We start from the raw sequence: 13,499 nt of genomic DNA, 5'->3' as shown, positions 1-13,499 counted from the left end.
GGCTTTCTTGCACAATTTTTGCACTGCTTATACTATATCAGTTTAGAAACCAATATAGTTAAAGTGATAGTACTCCCTAGTACCAATATAGTTATAAACTATAAAGGTGGTTATTCTACTGTAGTGTAGACCCCTAAATGTACAGGAATATGCAAGCATCTTTATACCTGCTTACTGCATTCGTGCTGGGGATTGTACTGATTTAATTATAAAATCACACTCCTGCCTGAAATAGTTAAATAGGTACAGAAACTACGTGTAGTCCAGACCTTAGCTTGGGTTATGAGACTGTGTTCTGATGTCACATACTCTTGTAATTAATTTTGAGAATAAACTTGCACTTTGTGAGGATAATATTTTTTACATTTCCCTTTCAATCCCTATCCTCCATCTCATTAAGAAGAGTTCCTGTATTTAAATTTAATCTGCTAGAAACTCTGTCATTGCAGGCTATTTTAAGTAGTTTAGTGCTGAGTGATTACATTATTTCTCCTACTAAAATAGTACTTCACCAAAACATGTAAATATTTATGTCATGGATAGACACATGGGTTAAGATATATAGAAAACCAATCTGAAGCTTTACTTAGAACTCAAAATGAACCCCAAACTCTTTTGAACGTTGAAAAAGGAAGGTACATTTTTGCACCATGTAAAGTTCCTGGTTTTACCCATGAAAAAAATCAGGTCTAGAAATACTGTAAGAGAGGGTCTTCTTGGGGTATCTTTGATCTTATCTACACTGTTGAAGCACCAGTGGTCTTGCGGAGAAGACAGGACTAAACCATTTTAAAAATGTGTTTCTGAGCTGTGCTGCAACCCTGATAAACTTCACAGCTGTAGCATGGTTCAGAAACACGAATTAAACACAGGTCAATCGTGTCTCTACTGCAAAACTGAACGGTTTTAGCTCTGTACGTGCACTATAAATGTGGTTTCTGGACTGTGGACAGGACCCTTGGCTTACTGTAGATGACACCAAGTTGTACTGGAAATCTAGTGAGTGAGCTTCACCTCGTACAATTTCCAGTTCTATTTCCAAATCAAAGAAGGTTTGGAGCTGCTGCAGTTGCTTGTCCACATAAAACTTTTTGTGGCTAGTTTATAAGACCCATCATTTGGAAGAGCTAGGGTCAGAGCTGAGGCTGGGTGGCTCAGGGGATTAAAGCACTACTCAGTCTTTCACCCCTAAGGCCTTGCCTACACAGGAAGGTTTTTTCAGTATAATCATTCTAACGTGTGAATTTAAACTGAAATTGTTATATTGACATGTTCAGTGGCATATTAATGAGAGTTTTGTGGACCCAGTCCAGTTCCTAGAAGACAGATGACCACTGCCACCAGATTTAGTACTAAATCATGGTCTGAGTCTCAACAGTGAAGGAAGAACTGAATCTGCCATAGAGACTGAACAGTGTTAGAGAAGGGTCAATGTTTGAAGGGTACTGCCAGGGAAGTATGAAGAAACTTACCCTACTGCTGTCCATGATTATAACTGTTGCGGGGATAAAAAAAAAGACTTCAGAATTAGAGGCTGTCAATCTGGAAAACAGCCCCAAGAATATTTTTTTAAATTGTGTTTGGAAATAAGTGAAGTTTACTTTAACCAGCAAAGATTATTATCACGTTTTTTTTACAAAATAATTAGCAGTGAATCATAAGGGACTATTTACAATGAGTCATACTGTGGTCAGATTTTCATGTATCAAGCAGGTATTTTTCTCAAAGAATACCTATTGGTGGTTTTCTTAGTTTTCAGTTATTCAGGATATATCGTTTCTTAACGGTACTGAGACTTCCACAGCAGTTCATACTATGAATACTTCAGATTCAGATTGTCTGATCTAACTGATCACGCAACACTTCGTTCCTCTATCCAGTGCAGCTCAGTCCTTGCAAATTTTAAACTAGTCAAGTCAAAACAAAGACAGTTGAATTGACTTTAGTGTTAAAGTGTGGTGAGCAGGCAAATGTGTACATATGCAGAACCACTTTCCTGCTGATTGCTGTTATATGTGTTGTATAGACTTCTTCCCTTAGCAGAGCTTTCAACAGAGCCTCTCTGCCCCAATCAACTTAGGCCTCCCCCAAAGACCATTGAAGCTGATGGAAAGACTCTTACTGGCTTCACTGGGCTTTGGATCAGGTTTCTTGTACAGAATGTGGCCGTAACCTTGTTCATTGACCTAACTGCCTATAATGAAGACTAACTGATTTTTAGCTAAGTGCTGGTGCAGTATTAAAACCCATAATACAGAGGAATGTGTCTTTGGTGAAGATCTCCTCGACTCTCATTTTGGTGGTGATCTATGCTGTGACACCTTTTAGAGATTCAACAGTAGCAGTTTATGTAGGGAAGTGACTCAGACTTGCTGAGGTGCATTCCACCATGTGGAGTTCACTGCTTCTGGACATCAACCTAAGATCACTCCTCCCACTTTCAAAAAGCAATTAGAAATATTTGGTAAAGTTTTCTGTTTTGACTATCCATTGTAATGATGCCCCTTTCTTTGAATTTTTTTTTTACTTATTTTTATACTGTGTATTTTATGCTTCTGATTGTTTTTCATTATTTTCACAATTAGTGTGGTAGGATGCTTTATAAATATAATTTATTGTTGTTATTCCATATTATAACAATCAGAGCTGAATATGCACCATGGAATTTCTCTGGATGTTTATTTCCTTAAATACTAAAAATATTTTTGAAATATTGTGAATAGCAAAAACTGACTTTTTAATCCCCATAATCTGTCTAAATGCCTCATATTAATTGTGTACTGAATAGAATGTTTGCAGCTCTGAGGAAAAAATAAGTTTTGTTCCCAGATACAGCACATTTTTAATATGTTGGGCCTGATTCTGCACACAACATTTGCTCTAAAGTCAATAGACTTTTGGGGTATAGGAAGGAGTTCAGGATCACATCCATAAAATAACTTTTGTAGTAGCTGCCTCCCCACCCACTCCCTCCTGGCTTCCCTGGAGTATGGGGTGTGTTATGCGTGTGATAGGAGCATTTTGTGGAACAGCTCCTGAGGGATCATTACAGCCAGCATAGGTTAGAGCAGCGCAGAGTATTCACTAATCTACACCAGTGGTCAAACTGGACCACAACTGCAAAAGTGACTTTAAACCAGCTTTGCCCATTTTCCCCATCCCCCAGGTCCTGTACTGAGTGGAATTTGGCTGGATCAGAGGAATTGGCTGCAAATGCTTCCTCTCACCTACTATATAAGTATATTTCTATTGCATGTATGAAACAATGTGGTTTAGAATTGTATTATCTCCTTTTTGTTTTTTGACAGACTTTTGATCCCTTGCTGACTCATAAAAAGAGAGTTGGCAGGGAGTTGAGATGGCACATGTCAACTTGTGCCCCAGTCTTGATAGCAATGAAAAACCAATGCCTTTAACTGAAAGTCTGTTTCAGCCTTTGTTTCAGAAGATACCCTTTCGTTATCAGTGCCTGTTTTGAAACTCATATCTTAAAATAAGTTGAGTGCAAATTTTGACCTTGCACCAAATTCAAATGTGTCCCTTTAGTAAAAATATTTTATGTTTCTGGGACATTCTTATAGTTTAACTTTTGAGCTTTTCTGCCAGTATATTTCAGAGATATTATGTCTCACACTTTCAAAACTGCCTCCCTAAATTATATCCGCAAATTCTGCATTCAGAATATCCTTCATTTACATATTTAAATAGGTATTTGCATATTAAAATGGCCACATCAATGGGCAAATAGGCAGTTGTCCATATTGCACACACGCACGTTCATTTGTATATGCAGATGCAGCCCATTTTGAAAATACTTTTATACCAGTTTGTATTCACTCTGCATTGAGGGTTTTTCATGACACAGTATATATGGTGATTTCACAGAGTTATGAAATATCTTTCAAATCAAAAGAAAAGAGGGGTAAGTTACTTACCCTTATGGTTGTGTAAAGACCTACCATATGTGAACCAAGAGTAATAGATACAACACTGTCTACGGGATTCTGCCGACATCCTGAAATAATAGCTCTGACTGGTCAGGAAAGGGTTGTTAACTTTGAAATCTAATGAGTATAGTGGATATAAATACAATTTTCTAGTGTGGTGTCATTGTGGGCCTTTTAACTCTATCAACACTTTAATAAAACCTTTCTCCAGTCTATTCAGGAATGGTATATTCCTTCATTGCTTTGGTTCTTTCTACCTTAAAAATGTTTTTCAGTATTTTTTGGTACTTTTGTATCTTGGCCTGACTTTAGTCATTTCTGAATTTCTGGTATGTGGGGTCTTTTAGGGTCTTTTAGCACCTGTTGGTTGTATCATTTCCCACACTTTGTGAGGTCATGTGATAACACCTGCTGCAGAGCTAAAGGGCTTCTGCTGAGACACCAACCACAAAAGCAGACTGTGGTTTTGAGAAAAGTACATCTTGTTGAGGGTGACATCCAGCACTGTTGTGACACCACCTGCCTCCATGTTTGAAGTATTCTCTCAAGCAATGTGAATCATGTTTGACTTTGTGCTAATGTCGAAAGTCCAGTGCAAAACCTTGAAAATAAGTGTAAGTAGTATCAAAGGAAAAATAGAGAAGGGGAATGATCCTTCTTGGATCATTGTTCATTGTCTTCAGATGAACTGAGGTCAGAAGGAGGGGGAATATAGCCTCCCCCAATCCCCGAGGGCTTGAACAGAGAACTTGAACAGAGGACCAACCACATCCTAGCAGAGCCCTCTTGCCCCCAACCTTCAGTCATCTGCTAGAATAGCATCAGTGGGGGGCTCCAACATGCAGCAATCCGAGCTCCACCTCCAGCCAATTTTTGTGTAGATACACAATGGTGTTTGAAAGATACACATTGACAAAAACATGAGAAACAGTGACGAATTTCAGAGACCAATAAAATTGAAGGTGCCTGTCTTCATCTTTAGATGCCCAAATACCTTTAAAAATGTGCCCCTTAGTTTCTTAGTGCCTCTCTGACCCATCTGTAAAATGGGGATAAAAATACTTACTACCTCACAGGGGCATTGTGTGGTAAACATGCCAGAGATTGTGAGGTGCTTGGTTACTATGGTAATGGGTGGGCATATCTTAAATATATACTAGTTAAGGCAACGGAGATGAAGGAATGCATAAGGTTTCTAGCATAAGGGGAGTTAAGGCAGTGAGGTAGTAGGGTGACACTGCAGAGATAGTAATAGTCAGATTGGAGATGGAGTCCTCAGGATCAAGAATGACTGCAAACTCAGACAGAGGAGGTCACTGAAAGGTCTCGCTCAAGAAGGGAAACAGGGGTGATGGATTTGTGATTTTAGATGCCACTTTTGATCAGTTCTGTCTCTGAAACACCTACCTGGAGGAGGTTGAGATGAAGCCACATGTATACCTGAGAACACAGAAAAGAAAGAGGTGGTGACCCTGGAAAGGAATCTTAAATGTCTAGAAAAACATGCACAGTTCGGTGCCATCTGCGTAAAAGTGGTGGCTATCAAAAGCTTAAAGGTAGATCTTAATGACTGTGGTAGATAAAAGATAACATGCGTCTACATATTGATCATATATGAACATGAAATATGTGCAAAGGATCTAGCTCTCGGTGTTGTTAGCGGAAAGAGTCTCTGACTTCAGTAGGAGCTGGACCAAGTGTCAAGAGTTAAACATATCAAAATGGGTGCCTGTCCTTTTTGTCTTTGTGACTAAGAGCATGTGCCATCACTAATCAGGCTCTCAATCTGTTTAACTTGTCTTGTTATAAATGCTTTCTTGGTTTCACAGACATTTTTTATGGTTGTGCAGAATCAGACAGGTTGCGAGAGTGGAGTTGGAAATAATAACATTGAAATCCCCTCTCTGTTTTTGTTTCTCAGTGAGAGGCCCTCAAGGAACAGCAAAAAATAAAATTCTGCAGTCCAGAGAGGTTTAACGAGATAATGTGTGTTGGGTACTGAAGCCTATTCTGTGACCTTTTATAGGCCATTTATTTGATTAGCACAGAGCCCTTATTGTTAGTGGTGTGTAAAACCACCAAGAATGGTCACAGTAAAATTGCGAAATCAACCATTTAATATTGAGTAGGAGAAATTTCCACTAAGGAGTGGGAGATTCTTTGAAAAATACTCTGTGGTGTCAATTATCAATTAAATGAACTAAACACAATTTTTAAAAGGAAGGTGTAATGCATATTAATATGTAATTTGTCCATTTATTTTGACATCTGTAGTTTAGTTGTAATTTTTTTTATGATAAAAAGGAAAGAGAAGCATGAGTGATAAACAGCAGCTGCAGAGTTAGGGCTATGCTCTTAAGTAGGTGTATATTGATCTGTTTTCCCAGGTCACTCTCTTCTCTCACACACACTGAGCCCAGCATCTTGATCGCCTGATTCTTAATCTGTGGTCCCGTCTGACATTTGTGCTATGGTGTCAGAGCAAAATTTGAATTCTTCCATCTTCACCCACCCCACTGCTTGAAAAGTTGTACTCTGGCTTCACTTCCTGACTTTCTGCTCCATGCTTTGTTTCCCAGATGCTGCAGAGCCTCTGTAAACAGGTAATGGAGCACCAGGGTTCACTCAGTTTGCAGGGGTGAGGCCAGGGTCACATGCAAGCAACAGGAAATCACCAGCGACAGGAACAAACTGTGGTAATTTATGTACAATATTGATAGGCATTCAAAATACAGGAAAGCATATATGATTGCTTACATCCATGGAGGATGAATCATGCTGCTCTACATCATACAGTGCATTCCAGGGAGCAAACTCTGCCTGATATGCATACAAGGCTTCCATTGGCTTCACTAAGATTTTCACACACTCAACCAATGGCATAATGTATCCTCCAATTTTAAAGTACACTTCCACTGTGCGCCACTGTTTTGCTGAGTCATGGCTCTGCACTTATACAAATCTATCTGTATTTTGGTTTTTGCTCGGGTTGGTCCCCCTTTTCACGTCATGATGGGAAAAGGAATAGTAAGCAAACATAGATTATATATGCACTGTATTCATGTTACAGAAATGACCATTTTAAAAATAGCTGATTTATTTTATCTGCAAAATGGGGCTGCAATTATGTTAGGCCAGATAGGATCTATTGTTACCTGCCTGGTTCCTATTCTTTTAGGAAGAATCTTTACCAGTGTGAAAGTCATTCTTCAGGTGCTTCTTTCCTGTCTCCCACAGTAAACGTTGCACTGGCCCAGCATAGTAAATAGCAATCACTTAAGAGCCTGATCCAAAGCCCATCAAATTCAGTGTGAACTTTTACAGTGACTTCAGTGGGCTTTGGATCAGATCCTAAAACAACAAGATCACAAATCCTGTAAAACTCTATTCCTTGGAGGAGAAGTTGCCTTATCCCTCTCAGGGTATGTCTACCCTACAGTCACTTCAGCAGTACAGCTGCAGCGCTCCAGGTAATCCACCTCTCCAAGAGGCAGTAGCTAGACGAATCCTTCCGGTGACCTTCCCGCGTCTACACCAGAGGTTAGATCAACTAAATATGGTGCTCAGGGTGTGAAATTTTTTACAGCCCTGAGTGAACTAGCTAGGTGGACCTATATTTAGATGTAGATCAGGCCTCAGTAAATACTCTGTGCCATGTGGCAGTGCTTACAAACAAACACTTTCTTAAGCTAGCAGAGTATTTTCTGTTCACAGAATTAAGTGTATTAAGTATGCAGTTGGCTTAGACTATAAATAATCACATTTGCTTATACCTTGAACAGATTGTCAGTTTAAGTTTTCTCATACGTATAAAATGTGTTACACTGGAGCAACACTTTCATCCATTCACTAGTTAAAACAGTGCAACTTTCCCCTCAACATTGCTGATGTAAAGAGATCAAGGGTTTAACCCTGTGTATCTATACTGTACTGTTAGTTACTGGTATATAACATTTTACAAGAGAAGTTTAATTCTCAAAGCAAAGGCGTAGGGTAGTTAAGTGACTAACAGCCTATTCATTGGCATGGGTGGTTTAAGACTTACGCAGCCCCAGCCCATCAGACCTTTGTGCCTTCTCCCAGTCTTGCACATCCCTTTAGACCTCCCTCAATTATTATTCTCCTTCTTAGTGTATATTCTTCTCACACTTCTTGTGTAAACTACCCCTCACTATAATTTGTTTAATCTTTTCCCCATGTCAACTTCAAAATAAAGGTAAGGCCACCATGCCTGTGAGACTGGAATGTGGACATTGAACCTTGATCACCCATAAGGTATTGCAAAGAATTGACCACCATTATAAATATTCAACCAATTTGTGGAGGCAAAATACAGTAGAATCCTCTTCACTGGAACACATAGTGAATGGCCTTTGTCCCCTTTAAGGGGAATTCCAGTTAATATAAGAACAGCAGTGGAATTATACTAATTTAAAACAGGGATGAGTGCAGGGAGAATCAGGCCCACAGTGTGAAATATTTACATTTGTTACTACGGTATATTTGATACGGATAAAAATCTTTCACTGGAAATGGTTAACAACCAGTGCAGACTATCCCAGCCTAGCACTGCATTAGCAGGTGCTTAAGTAAAGAATTTAGGAAATTAATACCACATGGCCACACCTGATAGGCAGTTCATATCACCTCTTGTCAAAACATAAAGTGTTAAACTATACTAACTAATGAATAACTGGATCATAAAAGACATGCCGGCATCAGCTTGGTGGTGGTTTTGATCCAGAGTGACTTTGATTTTAAATTGAATAATTATTCAATAAATAAATAAATATAATCATTTGACCAGCTACTGGAGACTGATAAAGAGAGGTTTCCTGAAGATATGGGTCAGTGAATTGTAAGCTGTGGTTTGTTTTTGCTTTCTGATATTCTTATTCAAAAATTGACAAGTTGTAAGTAAATACCAATGAGGATAAAACACCTATGCAAAGTAGGCCAGATCCCACTACGGCTGCTTTGAGCCACTCTAGTGGCACAGAACAACTGTAACGCCAGCTCAGTCAGATGGTGGAATAATCCCTTTGTATGCTCCTTTTGTTTGGCCAGCTGATGCATCAGGGAAAGGGTGTCTCTACATATTGGCAATCCCCAGCTGCTGGCAGGCATAGAGCTTTGGAGCTATTGGCAACCAGGCATAAATTAGAGCACCCTTAAGGCTGCTCTCATATGTGCTGGGGACCATTCTGGTTTCCTGGAACACCAAGGATGACGTAGATACAGCACAGATTACATCTTCACATGGTGAAAGGTACAAGAGCAGCAGACCCAGTGGGTCTACATGTATGCATTTCTTTCTTTAAAGGAAAATAAGTTATTGCTTGAGCCCCAACTCCAAGACTACTTGGAAGCTTTGACAATAAATACCATTATATCATTATTTAGGGCCTGATTCTGATCTAAGTCATGTTGGTTTAAATCAGAAGTAATTAATTTAAATCAAGTGTGTTACACAGGTGTAAAATTGCTGTCGGATTGGAATTAGGGCCTTAACATATGAATATTCTCTAGGTATTAGATCACAGATAGATTTATGTGTAACTATATTTATATTTGGGATGCCACTTCCCTCTATCCTTCTTCCCTCGTTTTTGAAAACAGTTACCTTTAAAATTATTAAAATACAATGTTTAAAAGATCAAGTCATTTGGACAACAATCGTTTCCTTTTTTCTTTGGTAGGTGATCATTCTCCTTCGAGTAACGTTTCTGTGGGTGCTCTACTTCAGGTGTGCATACGCCCCATGCACCTTTGATCAGCAGTGCCTTTTCGGTCTGCACATGCACCCTAGCTATCCTCACGCTCCGTACCAAGGATATATAAGGCAGTGGTGGACATATTGCCCTCAGTTCCTTCTCAGCTGCCTAGGCCTGAGATAGAGTGTGTTGCAGTCCTCATTTCTAAGCTAGATTCATTCCTCTTAGGGAATAGCTTAACTCTTACATTTGTTGTTTTAGGCCTTGTCTTTAATTAGTAGCTTTAGTTTTGTATGAGGGGATTTCTTTGCAAGATCTTCTCTCCCCCCCCCAGCTCCCCGCAGGAGATCTCTCTCCCCTTTTGGGGGGTTTTATCCTCAGGTCATGCAGGATTTAAAGATTGTCTCACTTGCTGGGATTCTATCCCAGTTAGTGATGGTGTCTCTTACTGTATCAGCTGCTTAGAGAAGCTGGTGCCAAGAAACCTAGGTCACCCCAGAGACCTGCTGTTTTGGAGATCTTGTTTCCCAGAAAGGGTATTGATGAGGCTCCAGGTGCCTCTGGTACTGAGGGCTCGTCAGTTAAATTTTCAGGCTCTTCTAAGTCCCACGGTATCTGATATACCTTGGTACCTAAACTGGCTATGAATGCTGTGCTAGGGGTCCTAAGAACTCTGCCTCAAAGAGGTCAGTACTGATTGCTAGCCCTGCTCCCACATTACCTGCCATTCTCAAATGGGTGTCGTAAAACAGTAGACTGGTACTGTTGAAGCCAAGGTCATCCTCTGTATCACCAGCAGAGCCTTGCCAGGTTTTGGTACAGATCCACCCAGCACCACAAGAGTTTAGATTCCCCAGAGACTTATTCACCTTGGATGAGCCGGAGTCCCCTCTACTAATGGGTACTGAAAGACTTAGTACCAGAACCTCAGGTGTCACTGGTACTGCACCTTTCTCCAGTACCTCCTGGCTCCCCAGTACTCACTAAAAGAGACAGGCAACCTCTCTCATCACAATCCCTGTCTGCTCCTCTCTTGGACTTTGAAGAGGATAAGTTCTTCTGACTCTTAGATTTCAGTATGAGACTCACTTGATTACCAGCCCAGAACTGCTTCTCCTGACATTTTTTCTGAGAAAGAAGCTATGAGACACAGACAGATTCATGTGAATCTTCATTCCTCCTGGCATGATCAATCCTGGATGCCCCCTCCTTTTCTTATGACCCTCCTCAATTGCGATATTGGAACCCATGAGTAACCTATTGGCAGCTCCACCCATAGGGAGCGCCAGAGACAGCAGTCACCTGCTCCTTCTGTCCCTCCGCATAAATCTCCACCTCAGGAAATCTTTTGAGGAGCAGGAGGCAAATGTTGATGAGGAAGAGACACCACAAACTAACATCTCCTCCTCACCAGATGGCAGTAATGCTTCTCCACCTCTTATGTGAATGATTTTAAATAGCTCCAGGAGGTTATGAAGAGGATCGCTGACTTCTTCTGAATCCATTAAAGGAGATTCACAAGACCCAACATAAACTTTTAGACATTCCACATTCTGCAACCTTGGGTCAGGTAGCCTTACCCATGAATAAGGTTCTACTTGAACCTGCCAAAACAATTTGGCAGACCCCAGCCACCACATGTCCAACATGTAAAAGATCAGACAAAAACATTATGTTCCAGCTTAGGGTTACAGATTTTTGTTCATGAAATCAGCACCTAATTCTTTGGTTGTTGATGTGGCAGGTAAAGTCATTCTAAAGCCACCCCATATGATAAGGACCAAAAATACCTGGACCTCTTCAGTTGCAAGAGCTACTCTTCCATGATGTTGCAATTCAGAATCGTCAACTACCAAGCCCTGATGGCTAAGTATAATCATACCACCTACAGCAAACTTAACTCTGTTATTGAATATCTCCATCTAGAAAATAGGACCAATTTCAGAGAATCATCACGGAGGGCCTGTTAATAGTGAGAAATTACAGGCTTCCCTAAATGTGGCTAACATGGCAGCTTACTCTATTTTTACAGCCATTGTCATGCATCATGACTCCTGGCTGCAATCCTCAGGAATCCCAAAGGAGGACCAGAACACCACTGAGGACCTTTTTTTTGATGGGCCCAAGTTCTTTAGAGAGTCCAACAATGGATCCTTGCATTCTCTCAAGGATCTACATACCTGCAAACAAAATAGGATTCAGCAGCTCACAGACAGTGCAGATATCCCACCCAGCCCAATTGCCTGTCTACTACAGGTCTTTGGAACTACCTAAGAAGAGATCTAGGTTCCAGAAGAGAAAAACATCTGCCACTTTTAGGACCTTTACTCAGCCTTCGTCATCATCCAAGTGTCAATTCTGATATTTTTGGTAGAGCATCAAGAACAGTCCCACCTTCAGAATCTAAAGCTGTGTTATTTTGACTCCCACCCTTTGAAGATTGTCTTTTCCTTTCCAAACCTCATGGGAGCAGATTAATTCCGACAGATGGGTTTTGGAGGTCAGAACATTGGGCTACTCCATCCATTTCACCTCTATTCCCCCACCCTATCCCTCTTCCCTATCACTTTTTCAGGGACCCATCTCATGAACATCTGTTGAGACAAGAAGTCCTATCCCTTCTTCACATAGGAGCCATAGAACAACTTCATGCCCAACACTGAGGAAGGGGGTTTTATTCCAAGTACTTTCTGGTTCTCAAAAAGAAGGGTGGATAGAGACCAATCTTATAGTTCAGATTGTTGAACACTTTCATCAAAACACTGAAGTTCAGGATGGTGACACTCACAGCTATAATTCCTTCTAGATGGCTCTCAACCTGAGCCATGTACTTTCATATCACAATGCCTCCATCTCACAAAAGGCTCCTACACTTCATGGTTATCCAGGAGCACTGTCAGTATCGAGTGTTCCCCTTCTGACTCTCTACTGCCACCAGGGTCTTTATGAAGTTTTTTCTGGTGCTGGCTGCTCAGCTACATCCATAGGTACATCCAACTGTCTTCCTTTATCTTAATGATTAGCTCTTCAAGGGCATCTTGCACAACTAAGTACTATGACGGGCTATAGGAAAGTAGTGGGAGACAGATATATTAGCCCCAGGCTAAACAAATCCCTGTTACCAGGGTAAACAAATGACCGTTGCTCCAGGTTAATTAAGATCCTTCCAGAAAGCAGGGAAGACAGCTAGGTTGATTGGGACACCTGAAGCCAATCAGGGGCTGGCTGAAACTAGTTAAAAGTCTCCCAGTTAATCAGGTGGGGACGTGTGTCAGGAGCTGCAGGAGGAAGCTACGCTGCTGGAGAAATGGAGCAGTACAAACCCTATCAGGCACAAGGAAGGAGGCCCTGAGGTAAGGGTGATGTAGATATTGAGGAAGTGGGGGCTGCTGTGGGGAAGTGGCCCAGGGAATTGTACTCGTCCTGTTTTCAAAAAGTCAGCTACCAAGAGCTGCTACTAACAGGGTCCCTGGGCTGGAGCCTGGAGTAGAGGGCGGGCCCAGGCTCCCCACTCCCCTTCCTGACTAATCACTGAGACTGGGAGACAACAGAGACTGTGCAAGGGAGGATAGCTTCTCCGCACCTCCCTTGCTGGCTTATGATGAAAATGGCTCAGTAGGTTGTGACCAGAGCCAGTGCAACCACTAGGTGAACTAGGTGGTGGCCTAGGGCACCAAGTGGTTTGGGGCGGTGGTGGAGCGAAGGTGAGCTGGGGCAGGGGGGCGTGGGGAAGGCCACCTGCAGCAAGTAATGGCGGGGGGGGTGGCGCACAAGGAAACCGCTCCCCGCTCCAGCTCACCTCTGCTCTGCCTCCTCCCCTGAGCACCGCCCCGCTCTG

This window comes from Caretta caretta, chromosome 3 (assembly GCF_965140235.1).
Source record: "Caretta caretta isolate rCarCar2 chromosome 3, rCarCar1.hap1, whole genome shotgun sequence".
In the NCBI taxonomy this organism is placed as follows: Eukaryota; Metazoa; Chordata; order Testudines; family Cheloniidae; genus Caretta; species Caretta caretta.
The sequence above is the reverse complement of the archived record's forward strand: the minus strand, read 5'-3'. Positions refer to the sequence as shown.